Consider the following 13,033-nt stretch of genomic DNA (forward strand, 5'->3'; position numbering starts at 1 on the left):
CAACGGTTTGCTAGGACATGGTGGGTTAGAGGTTTGACATGGCAATTTGGGAGGCTTGCAAGCAAGTGGTAGGCATCGTAGCAATGGCATAGCAAAAGAGCAAGCAAACTAGCATAGCAAAGATAGTAGTGATTTCGAGGGTATGATCATCTTGCCTGAAATCCCGCAAAGAAGAAGAACGAGTCCATGAAGAAGACAAACGGACGTAGTCGAACGGGTCCTCCCAAACGCGACGTTATCGGAACCAACCCGAAGAAACAACACCGGAAATAATCAAACAACATAGTAAACAACCACCACATAAACATGGCATGATGCACAATCAAGTATGATGCATGTCCGGTTTAATGAGGCATGGCATGGCAAAGATGCACAAACAATTGTACAAATTAAGTGGAGCACAATATGCAACGGAGTTGCATATTGAAGAAAACACCACATGACTTATTTAGTTCGATCTCGTTTAGGTACTCAACAATATTAAATGTTGTTAGCATGGCAAGAGAGTGAAGCAAAGTAAAACTACCTATCTAGTCAAGGTTAAATGAGGCCGGAAGCAACGAACAACAAATCTGGAAACTCCTCATGTGCATAAATTAGATTTGGTACTGTTCTGCCCTAAATCAAATTTTATAGTTGTTAAACATGCAAAATTATGCCACCATGTTAAACTAGGCAAAATTCTACCCCATTTATATATAAAGATTATTTAATTCGGAGCTACGGTTGAATAGTTATGAATTAAATCATTTTAGCATGTTATTTAAGAAAATTAAAGCAAACATCATTTTAAACATTTCAAACATGGATGAAAGTGGCAAATTATTAATCTACATAAAATTCTAAGCATTTTACATATATAGAACATTTTAAACCGATGCACGGTTTGTGAGTAATTATATGCATGAAGTTAGAGGGTTTTTCTGTAAAACTATACTTCCCCGGTTAAATAGCAAAATCGCAGAACTAGGAAAAAACTGCACTGGGCCGAAACTAGCTGGCCCAACAACAGGAAAAAAGGTGGGGCGCTGGGGGAGTTCTCACCATGGGCCAAGCCCCGTCGGTGAGGAGGCCGCAACAGAAGTTGGGCTGGGCCTGAGGCTGAGCGAGGCCCACCAGGGCCAGGGGGCGGCCTGGACGTCGTCCTCGTCTCGCGCCCTCACGAGCAGAGGACCATGGCGGCGGCGTAGCAATGCTCCGGCGAGGGAGGGTCCGGTGGCGCTCGTGAGGACTGGAACGGGTTGCTGGGCGGCGGATCCGGCCTCGGGGCGCCAGATCCGGTCGGTGGCGAGGCGAGATGGCAGGGAGGCGCGGATCTCCACTGATGACGATGACCTGCGGGAGAGAGAGGATGAAGCAGGGAGGAGAGGGACAGGTCAGGGAGGAGGGAGAGGGCGATGAGGCTCCTGCCTGGGGTTCGCCGGCGAGGGTGGTGGCTCCGGCAACGTCGCCGGTGAGGACGGGGCTGGACTTGTCGCCGGCGTGAGGAGGAGGTCGGGATCCGGGTTCCTCCGACGAGTGAGGCAGTGACGAGCTCGGGTGTGCGTAGGCTTGCGACGGGCGGCTTCGGGCCCAGATCAGCAACGGCGGGCCAGATGCGGGCCTGCAGGGCCGCGGCGAAGTGGGGCGCGGGGAGGACGTGTGGCTCCTTCCCGTTGGCTGCGGGCGTCTGCATGGCGGCGGCTGGCCACTAGGAGCCCGCCATGTGGCGCTGGAGGGGTGGCCAGCGACGGATTTGAGGTGGGAGGTGGCGGCTAGAAGGTGGAGGTGGCGGCTGCGCGTTGGGGCCCGAATTTCGAGGAAGATGCGACGGTTGGAGGTGGGAGGAGGCTAGAAGGGGTAGGTTTAGGGGCTAGGGATGCCCAAAATGGCAAGCGTGGCTGCTTAAATAGGAAAGGGTCTAGGGTTTAGGTAGGTTTGAGGTCGTTTCGGAGCCGTTCGATCTCGATCGGACGACCCGGAGCGGAGGGGGTTAGATAGGTGGGCTAGAGGGTTGTGATAGAGAGAGATGGGCTAAGAAGAGAGGAGAGCGAGGCCCGGCAACAGTTTTCAGAGACCGAAAACGTCCGACGTTAGACCGACTATATTGCCGTTATAGTTTAACGGTTGGGCCATCAAACGAGCTCCGAATGCGATGAAACTTGGCAAGTGACCTACTAACAACATAACAACACCACATGCCAACTTTCATCCCATTCCGAAACCATTTTCCGGCCACTTATAAAATACTATTTCGGACATGCCGCGGGCGCGTGCAAGTGTGTCTGGGCCCAGAACGGACAATGGAAGGAACAAGGAGGCCGGGACGGATGCAAGTTTTAAAACATGATGATGCAATGCACATGATGACATGACAAGATGCAACACGCAAGCACATGACATGGCAACGACGATAACTGGACGACACCTGGCACAACGGTCTCGGGGCGTTACAACACTCCACCACTACGAGAGTATCTCGTCCCGAGATCGAGAATGGCACCGGAGGGACAATGAAAGAGAAGAGGAGAGGTAAAACTAAGTGCTTCTTTGACAAACGAATGAAACCAAAGAACCTTGAAAAGGTTGAACAAATTGAAAGAAATAAAACAATGGAGAAGAACAAAGTTGAAAGCACTCCGGTAGGGAAGAGTAATAAGAAAGAACAATTTCGACAGCACTCCGGTAGAAAAGAGATGCAATGGTTGATAAGGCGAAAAGAACTTGAGCAAAAGGGGACAAGACTCCAATAAAAAGGATAAGCAAAGAAAAGATCATGATCTTCATAAATCAAGATGATGACTGAAAAGAGCAACATCACAAAGCCTCCGGAAGAAAGAATAGAAGATAGATAATTGAGATAAATGAATGTAGAAGAAAATGCCAACTTCTGCGACAAAAGAGCTTGAAAAGGTATCCTTAGGAGAAGGGTCGAACGGAGTTGTTGGAAACACCACAACAAAAAGTTAAGCTTGATATAGTATTATGGAATACAGCTCAAAATATGAGGTGACAACCTGCCACTCATGGGAAAAGAATTGGATTGTTAAGAACAAGGAGACGAGAAAAATATTTCCACCGGGAGGGTAAAGAAGATCTTGGGTCCTTTATAAGCACCATGGATAGAAACAAACCTTAGGGAAGGCTTTAGGTGAAGTATAACCCCAAGATAACTCCAAAGAAGAGATTGATGGATTTAAAATACGTCATCCTTGACCACATGTGAATCATGAGACATGAACTCAAATTATCAAGAATGACATAATACCACCTCCAAAGATACGGAAGAAAGAATTGCACTCCGGATAGCAAGATGAAGAATGCTTGAGCTCCCTAGAAATGAATCTTGATGAAAACTTCGAGAAGGAAATAAATCCTTGATGAACCTTCATGAAGAACTCCGGTAACAAAAGAATGGTCAAACGAAAGGAAAGAGAAGTTGAAAACACAAGGTGAAGACTTGCAATGATTTAGATGAAGCTTTTCGACGAGAAAGAGTGGAAACTTGGAACTTCGGAAAAGAAAGATGGAAAACTTGAATCGAGAATTGGAAGAACCTCCGGAATAAGGAATTAATCATTAGGATGAAACAAGAATAAGAATTATGTTATGCTTATCCTTCACCAATTAAATTGATGACAATCAACGGATTTGGCATATTACTTATTCTCGTAGAAAAGATTAAGATAGATATAGCGTCAACTTGAGAATGCCTTCAACGGAACACCGGTAGAATCGAAACAACGAATAAATTGATAAGGAAAAGAAATCTTGAATGAACCACCGTAAGAATTAAAATAAACGAAGAAAAGATAAAGAATCACTGGGAAGAATTAGCAAATGAACGAAGAAGCTTGAGGGGATTTAGATACATCAGAACGAAGAGATCAAGAACTGATTAGAGGATATTTGATTGATGCGCCGGTAAGATAGGAGAATGATAACTGACAGCTTAGAATGAATAAACCTGAATTGATGGACTCCGGATAATCAAACTGAGAAGACTCTTGAATTACTCCGGATAGGTGAAAAGAATTCTCACGATCAAGACAATTACGAGAGGATGGCAACAAGCTAGAATCACGAATCTTGAAGAGAAAAGAGCAAGATTAAAGAGAAACTCTTATTCGGTCTTCAACATCCGAGAATGACGACGAGTACCACCAAGAATTATTGAAGCACACCGGAATGAAGAATGGAAAAGTTGAGCCAACGATGAAAAGAATTAGAAAGATCTTGGAGGAAGGCATATGACTGATGACAATTCATTCTTACGTCATACTTCAAATGAATTTGAGAATAACTCCGGGAGAATAATAAGAGTCAGGTAAGATCCTGGAAAAAGACATGTGGGTTAGGGCCCACTCAAGAGAAACACCGTTGAAATGATTTAAAAGAGAGAATGCACCGGTTGAATTAAAATGGCTTGAATGAGATACCAATCTCGAAAGAGCTTGAACGAGTGCATAGTGGAAACACGAATCTTCGAGATATCTTGAGCACTCCGAAATAATAGAATAGCGAGAAATGAATGAATATAAGGAGCATCGGTATGAGAAGGCATTGAAATACGGAAAAGAATATGATCACACATCGAAAGCTTGAATTGAATCCACCGGAGAAGAAAAGAATGAAGAATGAAGAACTTGAGGCTCCGTTAGTATCTTCATGTGAATCACCGGATAAGAACATTGAAGGAAAAAGATGGAGAGACTTCACATCAATAAGATGGATACTCGATTGAGAAATCTGAGTCCTTCACGAAAAAGGGTGGGTGGGCAGGAAAACAAATGCAACTTGGGATGGATGAAACGAACACCGTTGATGAAAACTGAGATTGGATCTTGCGAATGTTGAAATGATCGGATCCACTTGAAGAGAAAACATGCCGGTTGAAAAGAATTGACATGACAAACTCGATTATCATGAAGGATTAGTATTCCCATAGGAATATGAGAACACCGTTTAGAGAAGGTATGGAATCAACATTTGACTTCGAAGCAACTCGGATACCACAACTCAAAACAAAACAGAGGATTGACTTGCAGAATAAGCCAGAACAAACATATGATAGAGATTTCGTCCGAAGTTTCCGTGGTGGGGCCTACACGGGCTCGATCGTACAGCACCATCATGTACACGGCAGTGCACATGACATACGAAGCGTCCCCGAGTCGGCATAGCCAAGGACTCTTTAAGACACAATGAGACCACTGTAAAACCGACCGTGAATAGGCGGACCACTAGACGTCGGACCCCAATTTCAAATCATACATCTGTCGGAAAGATATCCTAAGATCTACTTGAATTCCCACCTATGAAACTCCCGAACCTTTCCGGTTATGCAATCAGGTGTTGGGGATACAGGGGAAGCATAATATATCACCCAAACTACCAAATCCTACATCCAGCTGTATCCATCCTTCAACACATAACCAAGAAACCTTCGGAAACCATCTACCTCAACCTTCGAAAAGCATCCGTTATACAAGTTATGGCGATACTCCCGAACTCCCACCCCAGTACTGGGTGGCGTCGAGGTTATCTCACCAATGAACTGCATAAAAGAGATTTTCGATGTCGGCGTACTAAACTCAGGTATTCCAGAATTGCAACGATAAAATTATGATGACAACACCTTAGAGCTCAACTCCCCGGGACACTTCCACTAAACCCCTGACAGGAGGCACCAAGACAATGTTCTCATCATAAAACCATCGGAACGATTCTAAGATACCCGCGTGATCCTAAAAAAAAAATTAATGAAATTTGAGAAGAGAAGAGTCAAAACTCTACATTAGGATGCCTTACCAGAGCGATGAGGAGACTGGGAAGTAAAAAGAATTCCTAAACTCTCCGATATATAATTCCTAAATGACTCAAAACATTTTTCTAGACACAACTCGGCTGCTAAAACGATCAAGCAATGGGGCTCCTAAGGTCGGGGAAGGCTCTGATTACCAACTTGTAACACCCTCGATGCGACTATAGCTCCCACGTGTCGAGGCACGACTTAGAGACATAATCGCATTGAAGGCATATGTCGCAAGTTAGGCAATCTTCACAACATCCCATGTACTATGATAAAAAAAGGAGATAACATAGTTGGCTTACACTCGCCACGTCAATCAAGTACATAAATAACATTACATCATCCAAACACTCATGGCCCGACTACGGCGCCAAAATAAAAGAGAACCCAACATGCGACACGGTCCCAATCACCCCCAACTGGGCTCCACTACTGATCATCGGGAAAGGAAACATAGTAACGTTGAGAGTCTTTGTCAAACTCCCACTTGAGCTCATACGCGTCACCTGGAGAGGAATCCTCAGGCCCTGCATCTGGTGTAATAGTAATCTGTGAGCCACAGGGACTCAGCAATCTCGCACCCTCGCGATCAAGACTATTTAAGCTTATAGGTAAGGCAAGGTCAAAATATGAGTGGAGCTGCAGCAAGCGACTAGCAAGTATGGTGGCTAACTTATTCGCAAAGGAGAGCGAGAAGAGGAGGCAAAGCGCGAGCGAGAAACTAGAGAGCAACCTGCGCAAACATTAGTCCAACACCGTGTCCACTTCCCGGGCTCCGCCGAGAAGAGGCCATCACGGTAACACACTCAGTTGATTCATTTTAATTAAGTTAAGGTTGAAGTTATCTACAACCAGACATTAACAAATTCCCATCTGCCCATAACCGCGGGCACGGCTTTCAAAAGTTCAATCCCTGCAGGGGAGTCCCAACTTAGCCCATGCCAAGCTCTCACGGTCAACGAAGGAATAGACCTCCTCCCAAGACGTTCCGATCAGACTCGATATCTCGGTAACTCAAGACACTTCGACAGGTTAAAACAAGACCAGCAACACCGCCCGAATGTGCCGACATATCCCGATAGGAGCTGCACATATCTCTTTCTCAGGGCACACTCAGATTGTCCTAGGTACGGGTAGGCCAGCCCCGAGTTGCCCCTCATGGCCACCGGTAGCTGATAGGTGGACCAACACTCAGAGGAGCATTGGCCCCAGGGGGGTTAAAATAAGATGACCCTTGAGTCTGTAGAACCCAAGGGAAAGAAAAGGGCTAGGTGACAAATGGTAAAACCAAGGTTGGGCATTGCTGGAAAAGCTTTAATCAAGGCGAAATATCAAGGGGTTCCCATTATAACCCAACCGCATAAGGAACACAAAATCCGGGAACATAACACCGATATGACGGAAACTAGGGTGGCAAGAGTGGAACAAAACACTAGGCGAGAGGCCGATCCTTCCACCCTTTACCAAGTATATAGATGCACTAAGATAACATAGAAATATAATGATATCCCAACAAGTAAATAAATGTTCCAACAAGGAACGGCCTCCAATCTTCACCTGCAACTAGCAACGCTATAAGAGGGGCTGAGCAAAGCGGTAACATAGCCAATCAACGGTTTGCTAGGACATGGTGGGTTAGAGGTTTGACATGGCAATTTGGGAGGCTTGCAAGCAAGTGGTAGGCATCGTAGCAATGGCATAGCAAAAGAGCGAGCAAACTAGCATAGCAAAGATAGTAGTGATTTCGAGGGTATGATCATCTTGCCTGAAATCCCGCAAAGAAGAAGAACGAGTCCATGAAGAAGACAAACAGACGTAGTCGAACGGGTCCTCCCAAACGCGATGTTATCGGAACCAACCCAAAGAAACAACACCAGAAATAAGCAAACAACATAGTAAACAACCACCACATAAACATGGCATGATGCACAATCAAGTATGATGCATGTCCGGTTTAATGAGCATGGCATGGCAAAGATGCACAAACAATTGCACAAATTAAGTGGAGCACAATATGCAATGGAGTTGCATATTGAAGAAAACACCACATGACTTATTTAGTTCGATCTCGTTTAGGTACTCAACAATATTAAATGTTGTTATCATGGCAAGAGAGTGAAGCAAAGTAAAACTACCTATCTAGTCAAGGTTAAATGAGGCCGGAAGCAACGAATAACAAATCCGGAAACTCCTCATGTGCATAAATTAGATTTGGTACTGTTCTGCCCTAAATCAAATTTTATAGTTGCTAAACATGCAAAATTATGCCACCATGTTAAACTAGGCAAAATTCTACCCCATTTACATATAAAGATTATTTAATTCGGAGCTACGGTTGAATAGTTATGAATTAAATCATTTTAGCATGTTATTTAAGAAAATTAAAGCAAACATCATTTTAAACATTTCAAACATGGATGAAAGTGGCAAATTATTAATCTACATAAAATTCTAAGCATTTTACATATATAGAACATTTTAAACCGATGCACGGTTTGTGAGTAATTATATGCATGAAGTTAGAGGGTTTTTCTGTAAAACTATACTTCCCCGGTTAAATAGCAAAATCGCAGAACTAGGAAAAAACTGCACTGGGCCGAAACTAGCTGGCCCAACAACAGGAAAAAAGGTGGGGTGCTGGGGGAGTTCTCACCATGGGCCAAGCCCAGTCGGTGAGGAGGCCGCAACAGAAGTTGGGCTGGGCCTGAGGCTGAGCGAGGCCCACCAGGGCGAGGGGGCGGCATGGACGTCGTCCTCGTCTCGCGCCCGCACAAGCAGAGGACCATGGCGGCGGCGTAGCAATGCTCCGGCGAGGGAGGGTCCGGTGGCGCTCGCAAGGACTGGAACGGGTTGCTGGGCGGCGGATCCGGCCTCGGGGCGCCAGATCTGGTCGGTGGCGAGGCGAGACGGCAGGGAGGCGCGGATCTCCACCGATGACGACGACCTGCGGGAGAGAGAGGATGAAGTGGGAAGGAGAGGGACGGGTCAGGGAGGAGGGAGAGGGCGGCGGGGCTCCTGCCTGGGGTTCGCCGGCGAGGGTGGTGGCTCCGGCAACGTCGCCGGTGAGGACGGGGCTGGACTTGTCGCCGGCGTGAGGAGGAGGTCGGGATCCGGGTTCCTCCGACGAGTGAGGCAGTGACGAGCTCGGGTGTGTGTAGGCTTGCGACGGGCGGCTTCGGGCCTAGATCGGCAACGGCGGGCCAGATGCGGGCCTGCAGGGCCACGGCGAAGTTGGGCGCGGGGAGGACGTGTGGCGCCTTTCCGTTGGCTGCGGGCGTCTGCGTGGCGGCGGCTGGCCACTAGGAGCCCGCCATGTGGCGTTGGAGGGGTGGCCAGCGACGGATTTGAGGTGGGAGGTGGTGGCTAGAAGGTGGAGGTGGCGGCTACGGGTTGGGGCCCGAATTTCGAGGAAGATGAGACGACTGGAGGTGGGAGGAGGCTAGAAGGGGTAGGTTTAGGGGCTAGGGGTGCCCAAAATGGCAAACGTGGCTGCTTAAATAGGAAAGGGGCTAGGGTTTAGGTAGGTTTGAGGTCGTTTTGGAGCCGTTTGATCTCGATCGGACGACCCGGAGCGGAGGGGGTTAGATAGGTGGGCTAGAGGGCTGTGCTAGAGAGAGATGGGCTGAGAAGAGAGGATAGCGAGGCCCGGCAACAGTTTTCAGAGACCGAAAACATCCGACGTTAGACCGACTATATTGTCGTTATAATTTAACGGTTGGGCCATCAAACGAGCTCCGAATGCGATGAAACTTGGCAGGCGACCTACTAACAACATAACAACACCACATGCAAACTTTCATCCCATTCCGAAACCATTTTCCAGCCACTTATAAAATACTATTTCGGACATGCCGCGGGCGCGTGCAAGTGTGTCTGGGCCCAGAACGGACAACGGAAGGAACGAGGAGGCCGGGACGGATGCAAGTTTTAAAACATGATGATGCAATGCACATGATGACATGACAAGATGCAACACGCAAGCACATGACATGGCAACAACGACGAATAACTGGACGACACCTGGCGCAACGGTCTCGGGGCGTTACAGAGACCACTGTAAAACCAACCGTGGATAGGCGGACCACTAGACGTCGAACCCCAATTTCATATCATACATCTGTCGGAAAGATATCCTAAGAGCTACTTGAATTCCCACTTATAAACTCCCGAAACTTTCCAGTTATGCAATCAGGTGTTGGGGATACAGGGGAAGCATAATATCTCACCCAAAACTAGCAAATCCTACATCCAACTGTATCCATCCTTCAACACATAACCAAGAAACCTTTGGAAATCGTTTACCTCAACCTTCGAAAAGCATCTGTTATACGAGTTATGGCAATACTCCCGAACTCCTGCCCCAGTACTGGGTGGCGTCGAGGTTATCTCACCAACAACTGCATAAAAGAGATTTTCGATGTCGGCGAAACTCAGGTATTCCAGAACTGCAACGATAAAATTGTGATGAAAACACCTCAGAGCTCAACTCCCCGGGACACTACCACAACCCCTAAATGTCAAGAGGCACCAAGAACAATGTTCTCGTCAAAAAACCATCCGAACGATTCCAAGATACCTGTGTGATCCTAATTTTTTTTGTGAAATTTGAGAAGAGAAGAGTCAAAACTCTACGTCAGGATGCCTCACCAGAGCGATGAAGGGACTGGGGAGTAAAAAGAATCCTACTCTCCGATATATATAATCCTAAATGATTTAAAACATTTTTTTTCTAGACTCAACAACGCCAGCGATTCGATCAAGCAGGGGGATCCTAAGTCGGGGAAGGCTATGATTACCAACTTGTAACACCCACGATGCGGCTATATCTCCCATGTGTCGGAGCATGACTTAGAGGCATAACCGCATTGTAGGCATGTCGCAAGAGGGGTAATCTTTACACATCCCATGTACTGAATAAGAAAGAGGTACAGAGTTGGCTTACAATCGCCACTTCACACAATACATGTATATAGCATTACATCAACCAGATACAATCAAGGTCCGACTACGGAACCAAAACAAAAAAAGACCACCCCTAATGCTACAGATCCCTGATCGCCCCAACTGGGCTCCACTACTGATTGACTGGAAACGAACCAACACAACGAACAAGATCTTCATCGAGCTCCTCCTTGAGCTTGGTTGTGTCACCTGTACGGTATCATCGGCACCTGCAAACTGGTTTTGGAAGTAATCTGTGAGTCACAGGGACTCAGCAATTTCACAGCCGCGAGATCAAGACTATTTAAGCTTATGGGTAGGGAAAAGGTAATGAGGTGGGGCTGCAGCAAGCACTAAGCATATATGGTGGCTAACTTACGCAAAAGAGAGCGAGAAGAGAGGCAAAGCACGGTCGTGAACTAGAAGTGATCAAGAAGTGACTCTGAAACTACTTACGTTCAAGCAAAACTCCAACACCGTGTTCACTTCCCGGACTCCGCCGAGAAGAGACCATCACGGCTACACACACGGTTGATGCATTTTAATTATGTTAAGTGTCAAGTTCTCTACAACCGGACATTAACAAATTCCCATCTGCCCATAACCGCGGGCACAGCTTTCGAAAGTTCAAACCCCTGCAGGGGTGTCCCAACTTAGCCCATCACAAGCTCTCACGGTCAACGAATGATATTCCTTCTCCCAAGACAATCCGATCAGAATCGGAATCCAGGGTACAAGACATCTCGACAATGGTAAAACTAAACCAGCAAGACCACCCGCTGTGCCGAGAAATCCTGATAGGAGCTGCACATATCTCGTTCTCAAGGCACACCGGATAAGCTAAACGTACGGGAGCCAATGTAACCCAAGTTGCCAAGGGACGGCCCCGCACGGTGCTCTGGGTTGGACCAACACTTAGAGAAGCACTGGCCCGGGGGTTTAAAATAAAGATGACCCTTGAGTCCGCGAAACCCAATGGAAAAAGGCTAGGTGGCGAATGGTAAAACCAAGGTTGGGCCTTGCTGGAGGAGTTTTATTCAAGGCGAACTGTCAAGGGGTTCCCATTATAACCCAACCGTGTAAGGAACGCAAGATCAAGGAACATAACACCAGTATGACGGAAACTAGGGCGGCAAGAGTGGAACAAAACACCAGGCATAAGGCTGAGCCTTCCACCCTTTACCAGGTATATAGATGCATTAATTAAAATAAGAGATATTGTGATATCCCAACAAAATATCCATGTTCCAACAAGGAAGAAACTCCAATCTTCACCTGCAAGTAACAGCGCTATAAGAGGGGCAGAGCAAAGCGGTAACATAGCCAAACAACGGTTTGCTAGGACAAGGTGGGTTAGAGGCTTGACATGGAAATATGAGAGGCATGATAAGCAAGTGGTAGGTATCGCAGCATAGGCATAGCAAAAGAGAGAGCATCTAGCAAGCAAAGATAGAAGTGATTTCGAGGGTATGGTCATCTTGCCTGCAAAGTTCTCCGAGAAGACGAAAGCTTGATACTCGAAAACATACTCAACGGGTACCTCGAACACGAACTCGTCTCCCGGCTCTACCCAAAGCAAGGACACAAGCAAAGGGAGACACAATCAACCACGGGCAATGCACAAACAACATGATGCAAAACATGGCATGATATGCGGGATGTGATATGCAATGCATATGCATGTTCCGGAAGGCAAAGATTGAACCAGGCCTCAACTTGGCAAACCAAGAGTTCCTCTGGAAAGATGAGTTGATTACAATCTAAATCGATATAAAGATCACCAGAATCGGATGCACGGTTTGGAAATGGCAAGCAAAACAAATATGGCGCAAAGCTGCGATTAACAGCACGAGGCCATCTAATTGCATCAAGAACAACAAGCTACTACACTCTAACATGACAACAAAATACATGGCAGGGATCCACTCAAGATGCTTGACAAAAGATGAACACTGAGATACGGCTAATTCACTCAATAGCAGGTTCAAACAAGCATGGCAAAAGTGCAAAAGATATCAGGTTACAGACTTAGTGAAAATAACAACATGTCAGGAATTTAACATCAGGAAGCAATGTTTAGAGCAAGATAACAACATGCTAAAGGAACATATCATGGCAAATCAAGGCATGGCATGAAGCTACTCAAAGCATACAACAAAAGTCCTTTACTGACCATAAGCCAAAAGGGATCAGAAAATACAATGGCAACCATGTGAACATAACAACTATCGTTAATAGATTCAGACTTAGTAGAAAACTAGAGCATGGCAAAATAGATAACAAGTAGGCATGTTTACGAGC

The sequence above is a fragment of the Triticum dicoccoides genome, chromosome 3A, assembly GCF_002162155.2.
Source record: "Triticum dicoccoides isolate Atlit2015 ecotype Zavitan chromosome 3A, WEW_v2.0, whole genome shotgun sequence".
NCBI lineage: Eukaryota > Viridiplantae > Streptophyta > Magnoliopsida > Poales > Poaceae > Triticum > Triticum dicoccoides.